Raw genomic sequence first — 19,869 nt, 5'->3', positions numbered from 1 at the left:
ACCACTACATCAAATGCTAAAGTGAAATCTAAGTTATGCAAAATTTGCTTTAATTCCTGGCAATTTTGTCTTTGTATCTACTCTATACAAGTCCTATACTACTTCTCTGTCTTTGTTAACAATGTATCTACATATAACTTTTAATCCCTGTCAGTTTACATCTGTAAGAAATTTATTTGATTTCCGTATTAATTCTCTGTATTTTTATTCATAATGTATGTATATGGAGCTTTTCTCCCCGGGCCTCCATTGAAAAAGGGCTCATCTAGGCCCAGTAGACTTTCCCGGTTAACAAACTGCAAATAAATAAATAAAAATCTAAGCTGACACTGAGTAGTTGGAGGCAGAGCTTTAGCTATTTCCTCAATATGAGATGGTAATATATGCCTGCTAGCCTTAGATATCAAATGACCAAGGTAACGTACCTGAGGTGACCATAGCTGTAATTTTTTTTGACTCATTGTGTCCTTTTCCTGCAAGAATAGTTAAAAGATGTAGGGTATCCTGCTGACACTGTTGAAAATAATTAGATGGTGTTAGTAAATTATCTACATATTGCACTAACACAGACACACATGGAAATGTCAAATTTTCCAAATCTTTTTTTTTTTTAGAATTTGAGCAAATAATAAAGGAGATTCAGTGTATCCTTGTGGCAACCATGTCCATGTATACTGATGCTCCTTATAAGTAAAAGCAAACAGAAACCAGCTTTCAGGGTGGATGGGGTACAGGAAAGAATGCTGAACACAAATCTGTCACAGAACAATATTTTGCTGTAGGTAGAATGCAACTCAGTATTGTTGCTGGATTTGGAACCACAGGAACAATTTGTAATATTGCATGTTTACAGACCTCAAATCTTGCACAAACCTATAAGTATCATTTTCTGTTTTTTTTTTTTCCCACAGGGAGAATAGGAGTATTTCAAGGGCTTTTAGCTGGCACAATTATTCCTTGTTGTATCAAGGACTGAATTACAGGTTTGATTCCCTAATCTGCTTCTGGTTTCAATGAATACTGCAGAACTCTAGGGAGAGGTTTTGATGGATTCAATTTTATTTTTACTGGTTCTGCAGATTTTAATATACTTAGTTGTGTGTTTAGCGCATATGTTAGCAGGTACCTGCTGCAACAGTGTTTCAATTGTCTGTATTCCTTTAAAAGGCTGTTCCTCATCTTTTGTTAGACTGCCAATACTTTTCCCTCTGATTCTGTTGGAACATTCAAATACACCCCTTCTGGTGTACATTAAATAGTACAACCCAGTTTGCATAACAGGCCTCTCCCTATCATATTTATTGGTGCATTAGTATTCAAAAGAAAAGAATGCCTTTCTTCAATCAGTCCAAAAGAAATGGGTATAGGTTTTGAAACAAGATATGTAACAGTAGCATTTGTTGCTTCAACTGCCTTTACTTTATGTTTTGATACTGGTATTTGACTACCAAAGGTAATTTTTAATACAGACCTAGTGATGCCAGTGTCCACCAGGAAAGGATTTTTTTATTTATTTTTACCTTAACACAGATTCCCTTTTGATCTACTGGCAGCAAAGGATCAAGATTTATTTCTGTTTTATTATTCTGATATAGTCAGTATGGTGATTTTCAGCACTTAATAAGGACTGTCCTTTTCCTGCCAGTCTATAAGACTTGCTTTATTTGATTTTGTGTAAGGACTTGCAGACCCTGCACAAATGCAGCTACAATAGCTGGCTTAATTTGTTCTTCTTGGTTTGGTATTCCTGAATGTCTAGCAAACACTGCTTTAAGACAACTCAAATAATCTGCAAGGGCTTTCCCTTTACTTTGCTTACATGCCTATATCTTAGACCAATCTGTCTTAACTTGACACACTTCTGTAATTTTATTTAACAATGCTGTCCTTTTGTCTATTAGTGCATTTTCTGTGAGAGTAAAATCTATTATGTTAGCCTTCTCAAGCAACTTTTTTCTTATTTCATTTGAAGTAACTACCCAAAGCAGCTGGTTTAAATCTGCCAAAGCAGGGTTGTAACATTTTATTATATTTTTTTAATTCCTGCTTAAATCTTAATGGATCTTCTCTAATATTTGGAAAACTTTTAGACATAGTATGCAAATCATCAGGGGTCCAAGGGTGACGCACAAGCTTTTTATTAGTAGACCCTCCAAATTTTTTTGAGGTGCCAAACCTCTTGTCCTATCCTATCATGTGAGCATGTGTGATGAGCCACAGGAGTTTTAAATACTAGTGCTCCTGTTGGAGACGTAGAAGCTTGTTGAAAATGATAGGAAGAAGAAACCCCCTTAACTGCAGAAGCCTGTTCTGAGGATGAGGGTTGAACATGGGAACTAGGTTGAGATGTAACAGTACCATGCTGACCTGGTATCCAATGAACAGCTGTCAGAAATGCAGGGGTCTGCGACACAGCAAAATCTTATACAGGAGCTACCTGTACCAGTACATATTGTAGATAAGTATGTATATTGAACCTAGTCAGCCACTGTAGCTAGGCAGCACATACGTATAAGTTACTGAGCATGGGCGAGATCTGTGTCATTTTATGTAGTCAGTCAGTGTGAATGTAAGCTTGAATGGAGATGCACGTGAGTGTGTTAGAAGTAACAAATCAGTCAGTAAGCATATGAAGTATGAAGTAGATATACAAGTTACAACTCCTGATGTGTGTATGTATAGTAAATGACTTGAACTCATACCCAGCCTCAGTGTCTCATCTGAATACACGAGACATGCAACATGGTATCAGAATGGGATCCAAAGTTGAAGTAGCTTGCAAACCATGAGGCACACAGTTAGAAGTGGAGTAATATCCAGGAGTGAACTTGCAAACAGGTCAGCGGTTATTCAAAGTTACTTAAATTCATTTCAAATGATTTTTAGTTGCCAAACATGTGGCATAGCGTTCACAATGTTCAGAGTGTCCGAGGCAGTGGCATAATAATTACAGTGTTTGAAATAATATCTGAAGTGTTTAAGATGTTTGAAAAGGCTAAAATGTCCAAATTGTTTTGCAATGTCTGACTTTTTTGCAGTAACTAAGATTTTTTAAAGTGTATGAAGTCTCTGGAATGTTCAAGGTATTTTCACTGTTAAAATAAAGCATTTTCAGAGATGTTGTTATACACTTGAGCAAAATTACAAGTATCAGGTCTATGTTTAAAAGAATGTTGGTGTTATCGCAGAGAGATCCCACAGACCTGAACAGCTGATGTTTGATAATAATATTGCTGAAAACTGGTGAGTGTTTGAGCAAGAATATATTTTCATACAGACTACATTTTCTGATAAAGATGCATGTACAAGAGCATTTATACTTCTCAATTTAGCTGGCTCCAACACCATTGAGGAGAATGTTTATTTATGTATGCACCTGCTGTGTATGCAGGGGAGGGGGAAAACCATAATATTGTGATACAAGCTGAAATGCGGGAAGATGCTGAGTGCTTAAAACTTAAATTTAGACAAATGTGTAACCTTCATAGCTCTCAACCTCTTAGCACAGAAAATCTGGACAAAGCCAAAAATTATGAGGAGACAAGTCCAAAAAGTAGGGACAATTTTGAAATATTACTGTTGTGTTACCATACATTTTCTGATGGATGTAAAGTCTGAAACTCAAATATCTGTCATTACTTAGTGAATTCAATCCTCAATGATTTTCCACAAAAATCCAGAAAATCAAAAATTTTATGAAGAGTAGACCAAAAATATGAGGCAAAAATCTGGACATTCTGCGAAAATCTGGACAGTTGAGAGGTATGGTAACCCTCAAATGAATATTACAATGGAAAGTCACACATTTTACACAAGAAATCAAAGGCCTGGTGAAGCTATTGCAGCATATATTACTGACTTAAGAAACAAAGCAAAAACATGCAGATTTGGCGATCTATGAGATGCGTTGATAAAAGACTGTCTTGTACTTGGTGTTGATAGTGATGCACTGAGAAAGATTTTGCTTCAAGATAGTGAATTAACATTGAGCAAAGCCTCTGAGATTTGCCAAATACATGAGATTATAGAAAAGAATACAAATATGTTTACAAATGGAAAAAGTGCAGTGTCTGCTGTTGTGAATGTTGATAGTGAGCAGCAGAAAGTTAAGATGAAAAAGAATTATAAACTGAGAGGCAGTTCCACACCCAACCTCATTGCTGTCACAATTGTAGAGATAGTCATGAACCTAAATGGGAAAAGTGTTTAGCTTTTGGTCAGCAATGTCACAAATGTAAAAAGTGGAATAATTTTAAAAGGCTTTTTTATAATCTAAAGTGCTGCAAACTTATGTTAAATGAAAGTACCTGAAGAAGCAGGTAGGTCAGATAGAGACTGCAGCAAACTCTGAGGGCAGTGAGCAAACTTTCCATGTTGATGGTGTCTCTGTAATCGATGAAACAGTTAATACAGTAGACTATCAGTTGTCAGCAGAGAGTGAAATATTTTGTACTGTACAAATTAAGGGTCTAAATTAGAAGACCGAATGTTTATGTGATCGAACACCTAAACATCCATCTACTAATATCGAAAGCAAAAAATGGTCAACAGCCGATTTAACACGGGGAAAGATTTCCCTTGGCCATTCGCCAGAGTTTGCTATTTCCCTACTGTTGAGCAATCTCAGAGTTTGTATATTTAGTTAGGGGGGTGGGGGGTGAAGCCCCCACTTAATTTAGATGTAAAGTAATGTTTTTTGTGTTGTGGCCAAGGGATGTGTTTCCCTGGGATGTTCAACATTGTGTGGTTCGATATTAGAAGATTGATGTTTAGGTGTTCTATCACCTAAACATTTGGTCTTCTAATATAGACCCACAAATTAATGGGAAACCTGTAGAACTTAAAGTAGACACTGGATCTAAGTGCAATGTTACATCAGCACAAATGTTTGCTAGAGTAAAAGCAGGTGAGAAACTTGATTCAGCAAAGTGTGCAAAACTAGTTGCTGTGGTAACGTGATTCAAACTGATGGCACAATAGTTTCATGCCATTCTGCTGGAAACAGCTATGACTTGCAGTTTTATATAGTCAAAAGACATATGCAGTCACTGTTAGGCCTCAAAGACAGTCTGAGAATGGGACTGATTTCATTTAATAAAGAGGTTCACCATGTAAGTATGAATAACAATGAATGTTTTACACAGAATATTTATAGTGAAAATGCTGATATTTTCAAAGACGAGCTTGGTAAACTTCCAGTCACATATTCCATGAAGTTAAACCATGAAGTAAGTCCAGTTGTTGACCAGCAAGAAGATTCCAGTAGCAGTGCAGAGTAAAGTAAAAGCAGAACTAGACAAAATGTTGAATTTAGGCATCAAGGTTGGTAGCTCATAAGAAAAGCTCAGATGATATTCAAATATGTACTGATCCACGAGACTTAAACAAAGCCTCACCGTCCAATGCCTACAGTAGAAGGGGTAGCTACTCTCATGCCAAATTCCACTGTTTTCTCAGTCTTAGATGAAAAAAGCTCTTTTTCGAATTTCACTGAATTGCAAATCTTCATTGTTAAGCACTTTCAATACACCATTTGGTAGATACAGATTTTTAAGAATGCAATTTGGAATCCATTCTGCCTGTGAAATCTTCCAACGTGCCATGGAACAAAATTTTGCTGGTTACTCATGTGCTATTATAGTAGATGACATTATTGTTGGAGGCAATAGTGAAGAGGAACATGATAGAAACCTAAGGAAAGTTCTAAACCATGCACGTGAAGTAATTCTCAAACTGAATCCTCAGAAATGTAAATTCTAACTGAAAGAAGTTACTTATGTAGGATATTTGTTTACCAGTTCTGGCTTACAACCAGATCTATCTATGCAAACAGCAATTGTTGAAATGCCAGTTCCAGAAAATGTCACATCTTTACAACATTTTCTAGTTACGGTCAACTATTTAGGAAAGTTCATCCCATACTTGAGTGAGCTTTCTTTACCATTATATGAACTGATACACAAAAATGTAAACTGGTCCTGGTTAGAAAAACACCAAAGAGCATTTGATATTCTGAAGAAGAGAATTACGAGTCCACCCACATTGAGATATTATGATGTTCGCAAACCTGTAACTCTTTCTTGTGATGCTTCAAGGTACAGCCTTGATGCAGCGTGTCTTCAAGAAGGCATACCAGTCGGTTATGTGTCAAGAACTTTAACACAGAGTTGCATTCTGTACAAATAGAGAAAGAACTTTTGGCATTAGTGTTCATATGGTCAAAGTTCAATGGTTATATTTATGGTAGACCTATCCAAATAGGGACTGACTAACCACTAGTGACAATTCTGAAAAAGCCAGTGTATGCAGCCACAGCTCAATTGCAACACATGATGTTAAAACTGCAAAAAGTACAATTTCAATATTGTTTACAAAAAGGGCAAATACTTGCACCTTGCTGATGCTTTGTCACATGTACTCAGACAAGCAACAGAACAGCATGAAAATGAAAAAGCAGATTTTGAAGTGATGGAAGTCAGAAATATATTTTTCATCATCAAGGCTTGATGAACTAAGAAATCACACAGCTTCAGATCCAGTTCTCCAGAAGTTGACAAACATTATCAGTCAAGGATGGCCAACATGACAAACTAGTTTATGACCTGAAACAGTATTTTCCTTACAGAGACGAACTCATGATGGAAGATGGAATCATCATGAAAGGTCCAAAAGTGGTAATTCCTAAAGCATTACAACAGAAATACATCAACATCTTGTACTGTGGTCACTCAGGTGCTGATTCAACCAAAAGAAGGGCAAGAGGCATTGTATTTTGGCCTTCCATGTCCAAAGATATAGAGAAGGAAACTCTAGCATGTTCAATTTGCAACAGCACCAAACTGCATCAACAGAAAGAACCACTTCATCTACACCAAATTCCTGAATTAACATGCTCAACAGTTGCTGCAGGTATTTTCAAATGGAATAATCAACATTACTTGGTGTTAGTAGAGTCTTACTGAAATTGGTTTGAAATTGACCTACTTCCTATTCTGACTTCCAGCACTGTCATTGCAAAATTGAAGATACATTTTTCTGTCCGTGGTAGTCCACACAAAGTCATGTTTGACAATGGTGCACAGTTTACTAGTCAGTAGTTCAGGAAATTTGCTAAGTCTTGGGATTTTGTTCATATCACCAGTAGTCCTGAGTATCCACAGCCAATGGTTTAGCTGAACATGCAGTTCGGAGTGCAAAGCACTTGTTGGAGAAATCCAAAAGAGGTGGTACTGATCCAAGGGACATGGTACTGATGTTTTTCTTAACTTACTCAATCTCAGAAACATTCCTCCAGACAACTTGCTTGGCTCACCCGCTCAAAGATTGATGTCCAGACAGATACAAACAACTCTTCTAATTAGCAAACAGCTGTTAGTACCAAACGCAAAGATCAATATAGTGGTCAAGGCTCAACTTTCGAGAAAACATCAGTCACAAAAGTCATACTGTGATAAAACCAGTAAATCCCTTTGAACATTGTTACAAGGAGAAGTTGTGAAAATGCAAACATCCAAAGGTTATGATCATGTAGGAATCGTGAAGGACCATTGTGAGGAACTGAGATCTTATATCATATAATCTGAAGGAATGGATTACAGAAGGAATCACAGACATGTGTTACCTGTCTCAGAACCACTGCCACAACATATTGTTTGTGCCAATGACTCTAATTTCCTGAGTGACTCGTCAACTGTTCGAATTCAAAAGAACAGTGTGCTTTCTTCAAGCAACTTTGATGTAAACCCAGATGTTCCAATTTTGAATGAATCCCCAGAGACTGTCAATGTTGCTAAACCCAGTCAGAATTTCTGTGTAACCAGATCAGGTAGAATTTGCAAACCCAGTCCTAATTGTACAGCGATTTGGACTTGAAATCAGTTTTGTTTTGTTAAAATGTTGAAATAATGTCTAGCTCTTAAATATGTCTTTGTTCTTGTATTTTGCAGTGCTGAATAAAATTGAAGAGGGAGAATGTAGATCAGTGTGTATATTGAACCTAGTCAACCACTGTAGCTAGACAGCACATGCATATAAGTTACTGAGCATGTGTGAGATCAGTGCCATTTTGCGTAGTCAGTCAGTGTGAATGTAAGCTTGAATGGAGATGCACATGTGAGTGTGTTAGAAGTTACAAGTCAGTCAGTAAGCATATGCAGTATGAAGTAGATGTACAAGTTACAGCTCCTGATGTATGTATAATTTATTTATTTCATTTATTTGACATCTGTTGATTGGGTTAGTCCGACTGAGCTGAAGCCCATTTTCAGTGGAGACCTGGGGAGAAAAGCTCCACAGTTAACTCATATGCAAAGTATATGACAATATTTAAATATTAGTTCCTAGTTAACAATTTCTAATGTTGAGGCACAAAGTTTTACAGAAATATGCAGTCACTATCAAGAAACAGACTCACAAAGGTTGTAACTACATAACAACATCAAAAAAGGAAATGACAGAAAGCAATATTAACCTCAAGATATTTTTTTTAAACAAATAGTTTAACATTATTATATTTGAATAGAAAGTGTAAGTAGGTAGACAACACTATTTACAAGTCAGTTCCGACAGTTAAGGTTGTTGAAGAGGGGAAAAAGAAAAAAGTGGTGGGGACAAAGGTAGGCAGTTTAATAGGGGGAGTGCAATAGCTGGTCAAGGTACAAAAAGTTTAGAAATGATCATATTTGAATAGAGAGTGTTAGTAGGTAGTCAAAGCGTTTTACAAGTCAGTTCCAACACTTAAGGTTGTTGAGTGGGGATGAGAGAGAGAAAAAAGAGGGAGAGAAGGGAAGAAAGGACAAGGTAGGCAGCTAAGGAGGGCGGGCGCAATGGCACGTCCAGGTACTTCTTGGAAAGTTTTTAGTTGCAGCTTTGAATAGTTTGGGTTGCTTAATACTTCAAATATCATGGGGAAGTTTGTTCAAAGAGAGGGCAGGGAAACTATAGAGGTTTTGACCTATTTTATTTTTAGGTTTGTAAATCTGAAGTAGATTTTGGTCAGTGGTTTGGGGAATCCTGGGAGGAGTGTAGAAGAAGACAAGTGAGGACAGAAAGAGGGATGATTTAGGATGGAATGAATCATCTGAAGCTGAGAGAGAAGTAGTTGGTGAGGGAATTCTAGCCAGTGAAATCCTTTAAGAGAGAGACAGTGGTGAGATTTATATGATTGATTAACCATGAATCTGGCAATCTTCTTATAGGTAGTTTTTAATTTTAAGAGGGAGTTCTGAAGGATGATGAGAATTTGTGAACCATAAAATAGGTTTGGGAGAAGGTAAGTATGGGATAGAGTGATTTTAGCTTCACTTGACAGGAATTTTTTATTATGATAAGAGACCAATTTTGATGCAGTGATATATATATATATATATATATATATATATATATATATATATATATATATATATATATATATATATATATTTATAGGTAAAATTTGAGTTGGTCATCTATTAGGACCCCAAAAAGTTTAGTGTTAGATTCAACTGTGATAGGAGTGCTGCTGAGAGATGAGATAGAGAAAGTAGATTTGAGGTGGCTATGGTGTTTTGGTAGAAAATGCAAGAGTTTAGTATTATTTGGATTTAGGATTAGCTGATTCTTAGCAATCCAATTTTCAATGGATATGAAGGATTTTGGGGTAATCGTATATAGTTCAGCAAGGTATGACTGTAGTCTCATCTGCATACTGTACAATTGATGATTTTGGACAGGAAGTATAAAGTAGAATAGTAAAGAATAATGGGCCAAGAATAGATCATTGGTGTACTCCCATCTTAATTGGAAGCATAGGGGAGAGTGAGAGCCATTTTGCTGATTGCTGTCATTCATTGAGATATCTAGAAATAGCTGAAGTGAAAAAATAAAGATCAAAGAGTTTGGCCAGCAAGAGGGGGTGGGAGACTGTGTCAAATGCTTTAGAGGGGTCGAGGAAGAGGCAAGACACTAATTTGTTTAAATCTTTTAGCCAGAGAGATGGTATTGATAAAGAATAAAATGACTGCAGATGTGCTATGTTTTGGGTGAAAACCATGTTGAGTAGGAGTGAATAAGTTTTCTTGTAGTAGGTAGTCGAGGATTTGCTTGTGCATGCATTTTTCTAATATATTAGAGAGAAGTGATAAGATTGCTATTGGCCTGAAGTTAGCCAGCTCAGCGGAGTTACCTCCTTTTTGAATTGGTAAGGTAAAGACTTTTTTCCAGATAGAGGGAACTTTAGATTCAGTGATAGAGCAGCTGATGTGTATAGAGATAGGAAGGGCTAGAGAGTTAGCTGAAGAAAGTGTGGAAGAAGGTTATCAACAGAGGTGGAGCAGGATTTCAGTTTGAGAAGTAGGGATTTTATGTAGCTGGTAGGTACTGGTTTAAGGGAGAAGTAATTAGTGGATTTAGGGGGTGTGGGTATGTCTAGTAAGCTGACGGGTTTAATCTTAGTGTTTCTGGGTGTAACCATTTTATTAATGGATTTGATGAAATAGGAGTTAAAGAGGGATGCTGTTTCTTGGGGGTATTAATGGGGCAAGGGTTAGTAGATGAGGGGTTTCCTAGATGCAATATTTGGTTAATAGAGTGCCAAGATTTCTTAGGGTTAGATATGTGTGAGGTTGGTGGGTTGTTGTAAAAATGTTTTTTGTGAGTAATGATGCATTTTTTGGTGAGGTTAGGTGAGGTTACAGAGCTCTTTGTAGTTTTGTAAATGGGAGGGGACCTTAGTTCTATACTAGGTTTTCCATGCCTTATCTCCTTTTTTCATGAGAGTACAAGTAGTATGTGAAAGCCAGGGGTATATAATTGAGTTAACTCAAACAGTGCGTAAGGGGGCAAGGGAGTTGAGAATACTTAGAAAATGCTGAGTTGAATTTTAGTACTGCCTTATCCAAAGGTAGGTGAGTTAGGAAGGACCAATTTATTATTGAAACTAGGTTGTTAAATGTGGTTGGATGAAAGTTAGAGTTTACAACATTCAATAAACTTATGTGGTCTGGTGTGGTGTGAGGAGAATCTTAGAACTTTAGTAGGGGAGTGGTCACTTAGACAGTCTGGTAGTGTTTCTGGAAAGTGATATTTGTGTGGGTCAGATACAAGAATCCAGTCAATAAGAAAACTGGAGATGACGGGCTTATTTCAATGAGTGGGGGGGTAGAGATTAGTTGAGAGAAGTCGTGCAAGTTAATACATTAGCTAGATGTATCTGAGGAGAGGGATAACCAGTTTATGTTTACATCCCCCTGAAGAATGGTTTCATTGGGATTTCATTAGCACAAGGAAGCGCCTTCTCCAATTATTGGATGCTGAAATTTAACCTTGATTTATCACCTACAATTGATTTAAACTTTTCAAAATATTCATCCTTCTCCAATACCACAATTGCTCCCCCTTTGTCAGATAGAGAGGAACTGGCCAATTTTATTGGCTATGCCTGAGATAAAATCAATTGTAGGTGATAAACCAAGGTTTGCTTACAGGAGCTGTGAAGCTCTGAAGCAGAAAATATGTTATAAAGATTTCCAGGTTAAAACTAAAAGAAAAAATAAAGCGGAAGGGATGATTAAATATTATAATTGTTCCTGTTGCAATGATTTGTATGAAGGAGACATTAAATTTCAGCATCCAATAACTGGAGAAGTTTTTGCTATAAAAACACTAACTGCATGTAATGAGGAAAGGATAGTGTATCTAGCTACGTGTACCTTGTGTACATCGTTTTATGTGGACAAAACAATCAGGAAGTTGAGAGAGAGAATAGTGGAGCATAAATCTGAAGTAAGAAGAAAAGTATTGACAAATGCTCTGAGTAAGCACGCCATGGAGAAAGGTGAAAGACATGTATTTAAGTTTAGGGTATTAAGTAAAATGGAAGTGAGTTTAAGGAAAGGCGACATTAACAATTTTTTGGAGCTGAGAGAACTAGAGTGGATTATTAGGCTACAGGCGGATGTACCCCCCTGGTCTGAATAATGCAGTTAGCTTGAAGTCAGTATTAGTTAAAAGGCAGCGAGAGAGACTTTAATAGGTTCTCACATGTTATTACCACCTAATGTAGTACATCATAGGCCATTAGATGTTACCAGTGATTCCCTTTTTGTGTGTACATATATTAAATATTTATATATTGTTTGTATAAATTTTTATATTTTATTCTAAGTAGAAGAGTTTTATGTAAAGTAAGATTTTTTCTTCCTTTTAGTAGATTTTTTATATAGACCTTTATGAGCTGTATATTACTTTTAGGTTTGATTATTAATTAGGAGGTGGGATGGGCTGAAGCATGTGATTTTATATTCTCCTATTTAAATGCTGATTTTTTGTAATGATTCATACTGATGAAGGGTGTAGACCCAAAAGCTTTATCTAATAAAGCTCTTGGTGTGGTATTGTGGTTTAGACTTTAAAGACTCCCTGCGGACTACTCTGTCAGAGATACTGGGTGATCAAATTAGTGTAATTAAGGAAATTATTTTTTGAGCTATGATACAGAATTGGAATTGCCTATACATAGCAAGGCCATGCTGAGTCTAATTATGGTGCCTGGCAAAAAATAAATTACTAGAAAATAGAAATTAAAGTCTAAACCAACTGCAACAGAGATAAAACAGCTGGAATTGGGGTCTTTAGAAAAGGGTAGGAGCAAATTACATATAAAAAGAGAATTGTGGGAAAAGTACATGCAGAGGAGGAATGAAGTTTAAAAGAAGGCAGGATTTGAATGAGGTAGGTAATGCTTGACTGAAAATGACTGGATAGATTATAAGTGATGTATAATATTTGCAACTAAAATTATGTCAATATGGTTTGTGATGTATAATGTTTGCAACCAAAATTAAATATATTGTTTTTCTTTTATATAAATGTATGATCACCTATGTTATACGTGATAATTTAATAAAGATGTTTCTTGTTTAAAAAAATAAAATGAAATGACTTAAAGCATGATATTGTTTTTATTTTTTTCTGACACTGAAGAGAAGACCTGATTGTTCAAACCATTCTTGTATGAGGAGAAAGCTCTTTTGTAGTCAATTTCTAATTGCAGGCACAGTTTATGAAGAGCAGATCATTGTGGCATCATATACGGCATACTGAATGTTTTTTACTGCACTACAGTGGGAGTGTGTGGTATGCTCTCAACAACAACACACATGCAGGCAGACACACACACACACACACACACACACACACACACACACACACACACACACACTCATCAAGACTGATGTCACTTTATTACTGAGTACAGACCGAACACAGCACATGTGCAGTCACCTTTACAGAGACTCTGCACCTACATGCATAATGCACTTCTCAGATCAAACATACTTAATCACATTTACTAAGTTAAAAGCATTTCCACTTGCATTTGATAATGTACATTGGGGTGATGTAGTTAATCCATTAATGTTGCACAATTAGTGCATTTGTAGGTTTTTGTACATCTACCCATAACATTATTAGTTAATAGATAAGATACTGAGGTCGTTTTCTAATCCTCTGTGATTTTTCTCATTTCAGACAAGGATTCTTGAATTTATGGAAGTTCATAGTTATTCGTTTTCGTGATAGCCTTATGTATGGTGTTAGGAAACAAATCTGGACTGGATATATAAGATACACGACCACCACAGCTTGCAACAACAGACTTTAATAAAAAATAAAAATATATATAAAAAAAAGGTGAGCGCTTTCACGATACAAAGATCGTTTCTTTGGACATAATTAAACAGGCAGACCTTTTTAATATAGTGTTCAATTAATGACATCACATCCTATTGTAACCTTTTGCCATGTGAACCTAGATAAAAACTATGAACTGCTATATAAATTACTAAATAAAGTTCAGAATTGTGTATCATAGCGGAAATCACACAAAAAGTACCTCAAGACTGGAAACACACGAGGTGCTGTTATAAAAACAGATTTATTCCAAAAATCCACAAGGTAAAATCACTGCATGCAGAACACATAAATGCAATTCTATGCACCAGCGTTTTCGTCTCTCCCATAAAGACTTCATCAGATGACCACATTAAATCTAATTAACCTATATATACTTTCATTAATAAAGAGAAAACCAATCAAATCAAATTAATACATAATGTAATAATTAACCCCTTCATTTCAATTCATTCTACCATGGAGCTGCATAATGAAAATGTAAACCATGACATTCTATATATTGCACTCACATCCAATAAATAAACTGTTAAAAATAGTAAATGAATTATTAAAAAAGTATGTTTAAAAGATACTTATTTAAAATTTCATATGTTTTTATTACAAACCTTAAAACAATATTACTTAGTATGTATCCCAAAACAAGGTATTGTTGCACCATCTAGTGGCTATAATGAAAATTACCATACAAGCACAAGTTATAACTTAGCAGATCTTAATTTAAGTAGTGTTAAGATGGATATATAGTCATTTAAGCCAGGGGGGGGGGGTTCGCTGCATCCAAGGTAACTTGCCACCAAAGTTCTCTGAACTCAATTTTCTCCTCCCGTGGCCCACCTCTTAGTTTGTTTTTTACCTGTTCCAAAACAAAAAAGGTAAAATCTGCTTTCAGGCAAGTCTTTGTGTGCTTATATAAATCATCGGTTTCCTTTTTGGTAGTAATGTCATACTTGTGCTTGTAAATCCTTCTCTTTAGCCCACGTTCCGTCTTACCCACATAGAAGGATCTACACTCTACACACAAAGCAAGATGTACTATCCCTTTAGCTTCACAATTGAAATAGCCTAAACTATTAACCCAATGTGTTCTGTATGCAGTGATTTTAACTTGTGGATTTTTGGAATAAATCTGTTTTTATAACAGCACCTCGTGCGTTTCAACTCTTGAGGTACTTTTTGTGTGCATTCCAGTTATCGTCGGTGCCTTTCTTTACTTTCATTGAGTTATCATAGCGGAAAACAATAAAAATATGATTTTCAGTGTCAGTGGCAGCATGCTAAAGTTAAGCCATAAGTAACAGTCTTTTTAATTGACTAGCTATAGAAGATATGATTTTTTTTTTTTATCATGCAAAATTATTTTGCCATTTTGAATAATTATGCATCACAATCATAAACACATTATTTAATAATTGTCATGTGATATAAATGTGTAATCTTTTCCAGCATTCACCATTAGTGTAATGCTGCTTGCCTAGGCCTCTCTGTTCCTCTGGCATGGTCCATACAGATTCTTTACACATGCTTTCAATTTATTTATCTAGTTTTGGCCATTACATTTTTTTTAGCTAGTGCTTTCATTAATAATTCCAGCATGAAATGTATGCTGGTATTACTAATGAAAACAGCTTGAAATGTATGGAGCTCTTCAAGTACAGATCTTCTCAGCTTCCATGACAGGATTGCACAATTGCACAACTCCCCCACAGAACGCACTCTTTTTAAAGGAAAGTTCAAATGTCTGCAACCTTTTCAAACTCCCAACTTCCTTTAAAGACCAGCCTTCTATAACAAAACTGAAACCTTCTGACAGTTCCCGATCTGTTTCTGTCAGTCATGTTTCTGCCTCTGTTCTGAAAATTCAGCCACAGCACGGGAAAACTATAATTGTACACAGGTAATCTATTTGTTCATAATTTATTAATTTATGTTTTAGTGTACAATTTCACATTTCTCTGTATATTTAACTATTAATTGTGCTGCTTAACTCATCATTAAATGAAGTATTTTATGCATTCAGTATAGAAAACTTGTGGCTGGCCATCTATTTACTGATTTATTAAATGATAAGAGAGTATGTATAGCTAAATGGATACAAATCAGATGACATTCACATCCAATAGGCCAGATTGCACTGCTATACTCTGTCATTTATGTTTGCAATTATTTGGCTCATTATCAAGAGTGTAATGGTGACTGGGAGGACCCCAGCCTTGTAATCTGGGCATACCTCTCAACTGTCCAGATTTTTGCAGAATGTCCAGATTTTTGTCTCATATTATGGTCTGTTCCTCATAAAATCTGTGGTTTTCTGAAAATCAGCAAGGACTGAATTTACTTAAAATGACATACATTTGAGTTTCAAAGTTTATATACTTCAGAAAATACATGCTATCACAAATCTTGTTACTGTAGCAACTTTCTAAGTTATTAGAGCAATATTTAAAAAGGGTCCCTATTTTGGGCCTTAGTTCCCCCCATTATTTTAGGTTTTGTCCAGACATTGCTGTAAGAGGTTGAGAGGCATGATCTGGTGTTCGGTAGTTTACTACTTTGGGCCAGGACAGAACCCATAGTGTTAATGAATAGTACCAGCATTCCCAATTAAATTAATATGTGTGTGTGTGTGTGTGTGTGTGTGTGTGTGTGTGTGTGTGCGTGTGTGTGTGCGTGTGTGTGTGTGTGTGTGTGTGTGTGTGTATCTCTGTAAGTTAATGAAAGTAAAATTCAGACAAAGTACATTTACTGTGGGCCAGTAAACACCGAAAGACACTGAAACCCAGTGAAAGTGTTAAGGAAGAGGTCTGAGGACACATTTAGCACCGGGGGTGGGAACTCAAACAACTATGTCCCTGGTGGCCATCTGATCTAAGATTTTTTTGATTAAAGATAAATTTAGTGGTGGGCAGTAGGATGGATCCAAAAACCATAGTCCTGAGCACAGTAATTCCTTACGCTTAGAAAAAGAAATTCCAGAGAATCTGAATTGTAGGACTTCTGATAGAGAAATAGTATCATCTTCTCTGGTTGTGGTGGAGAAATTTAAGATGTGGCAGCTTTGATGAAAATAACTATTAAATTCAGTGACTATATTATACAAAGATGCTTTAGGAAGAGGGTTATTCTGAGTTACATTAATGTGATTAAGCAGTCAGATTACTCATTCATTTATTCTTTCTCAATTACCTGTTTTACCCAGTTCAGTGTCACAGGGAATTTAGAGCCTATCCTGGTAATCACTGGGTACATGCCACAGAAGCTACTTTTGGAAAGGTTGTTACATTGCGCACAAGCACACATAAACACACACACACACACACACACACACACACACACACACACACACACACACACACACACACATATATACTCTCTCACAGACACATTCACACACGTTCTCTCATGTGTATACACACACGTATGCACACCAACTCTCTTTCTCAGAAATGCACACATTTTATTAGGTGCTATAGTCCATTAGGCAGAAAATGTTTTATTTTAGGAAGTAGTTGATTTTTGTTAAGTACATATATGTTTATGACTGATAATTGGTCACTGAATCCAGCAGCCTAAGTGTGCATTCAAAATGGAATACAAATTCCCTAATTTTTACACATTGCTTAAGGACAAAAACATAACCTGTCTTGTGTTGTTGGTCAGTAGTCACCTGAAGACAACAAACTATGGGAGGACTACATAAAATCGTAGTTTGCATTTGGCAGTAATGCAGCACAATGTAACTTTTTGTTTTACTTGCAACCTACATGAACTGCAGCACAATGAGTCAGACTACTTTATTTCTGAATAGTTTACTGCTGTTTACCTATCACTTAGATAGTAAAGAGACTGTGCATATTTTTTTAACAAAAAGGGTAAGTAAACACTGTATATAAAACATACTAGCTAATTGTTATCAGGCTACAAAGACAGCCGTTGAAGTATTGTCTTCATTTCAAAGAATTCTCTACGGATTCCTTCCTATCAGTAGCCTTTAGTATAGAGGGTATCTGTACTTGCAAGCAAATAGAAAGCTCCAAGGGAAAAATATAGACTACATTCTTATATAATCCCTGGGATTCAGAAAGGGTTACTGTTAACAGTAAGCCTTACCATTCCCTACCCCAGTTATTTTTGGTAAGTCAAAATCATTGTGAAAGTATGTCCCACTGCCCATGCTGTATGACAGTAAGAAAATCCAGGGAGAGGCTAATGCTAATTAACCATATGCTTTACACCTGAAATGCCTGTGGCAAGTGCTTTACACTGACAAGCAATTCAGACAATCACTCCACTGTGTAAATATATAACACTAGCTGTGATGATTAATACAGCCAAAAGATATCAGTCACCCATTCACATCAGTGGGAAAAATCAAATTCCAGATAAGTTCAGCAGGAGGAAGTGATGGGAGTGTGTGAATGTGCAATTTTGTGTGTGTGTGTGTGTGTGTGTGTGTGTGTGTGTGTGTGTGTGTGTGTGTGTGTGTGTGTGTGTGTGTGCATGTGTGTGTGTGTGTGTGTGTGTGTGTGTGTGTGTCTGTGTGTGTCTGTGTGTGCGTGCATGCGTGTTGTGTGTGTGTGTGTGTGTGTGTGTGTGTGTGTGTGTGTGTGTGTGTGTGTGTGTGTGTGTGTGTTTATTTCTGCTGGGATATAAATGGGCATGGATAACTGTGTGTGTTTGTCATGTGTGTCTACCTGGGTGGTTGAGGTAAAGGGGTTAGGTAGGGGATCAAGAGCGCAGATGTGTGTGTGCGTGTGTGCGTGTGTGCATGTGTATGTGTGCGTGTGTGTGTGTGTGTGTGTGTGTGTGTGTGTGTGTGTGTGTGTGTGTGTGTGTGTGTGTGTGTGTGTGCGTGTGTGTGAGTGTGTGTGAGTGTGTACTCGCCCGCATATGTGTCCATGCCTGTGAGTATGTTTGTGTGTGCATGCGTGTGGAAGAGTGAATGGGGGGTGCCTTTGCCAACACAATGATTGGACCTCCAGAGGTAATTACTGATACAGTATAAGTGATTTTTAGCAATGGTTAAATACAAATGATTCAGAGACATGGAAATTAGCTAATAATGATGTCTTCCTCATTGCAGCTAAAGCTGTCTCTGAATCACTTTTTCAGAGAGTGCATACAATGGACCTATCTGCAGTCAGCATTGTTCACATTCACAGTGGATTTTTCTACATCCCAGCCAGTATCTCTTCATAGGATCTCCATTTTCCTGCTTTACTTGAGTGATCTTCTGAGGGAGACTTGAATGACTACTTTGCTTCTTGGAACACCAGGTATGATATCCTATGTGGCATCGGAAAGTATTCATTAAGTATTTTGAGTAGCAGCTGTTTTCATGGTTTCCACTTTGCTGTTCTAGATAGCTGATTTTCTAAGTGAGACTTAAGTGACTACATTCATTGCTAATACTCTCTAAAAATCAGATCATCACATTATTGAGAATACCTTTTGAGTTCCTAGAGCTAAACCTGCCCAGAAGACACAAAGGCATTATGCTACTTTGGAAAGCTGTAAGAGAAAATATTGAATACAAATACATGATTCTCCATCTGCTTTGACAGCCCCAATATTGATTGCTGGTGTGACAGACAGAATATGAAAGCATTTTTTGCTATGTTTTATAAGTATTTTCATCTAACAGAGGAATGAGCATGTATGAAACACTACCACAGTTATCCTTGCACTACAACAGAGGCAAATGATCACCAGAACAAGCTTCTCACTGCACACCACTTCCCGGATCTCATTATAATAATGCCTTCTACTGGCTACTTCAAAGCCTCCCTGTAAATATAGGTAATGCAGTAGCATTAAGTCTACTGGTAATTATAGGTATCTACCAGAGCCATGTACAGCCATGAGCAGTTACAGAAGATGATACACGAGGAGGTGTACAGGAAAGAGCTATATACATGAGGATAAGATCAAGAGTATTTCTGCCACTAGTAAGGTGGTTAACTATTTTTATAAATGATAAGGTTACCTAATGCTGTTAAAGCATTGTGCATGCTAAATAATGGCTGAAATTGTCAGATGATTTATTGACGGATAGTTGCAAAGATGTTGATATTAATGGGGATATAATCTAAGATGTTAAGATAGCGATCATGGTCAGCTGAGAAAATAGAAGGTATTCTACATCTATAAATCAGTAATTAATCTTCTTCAGGTTGTTTTGAATGTCTAAGAGTTCACATT

This window comes from Protopterus annectens, chromosome 12.part0 (assembly GCF_019279795.1).
Source record: "Protopterus annectens isolate FY-2018-M chromosome 12.part0, PAN1.0, whole genome shotgun sequence".
Lineage (NCBI taxonomy): Eukaryota > Metazoa > Chordata > Ceratodontiformes > Protopteridae > Protopterus > Protopterus annectens.
Note: the sequence above shows the minus strand (reverse complement) of the source record.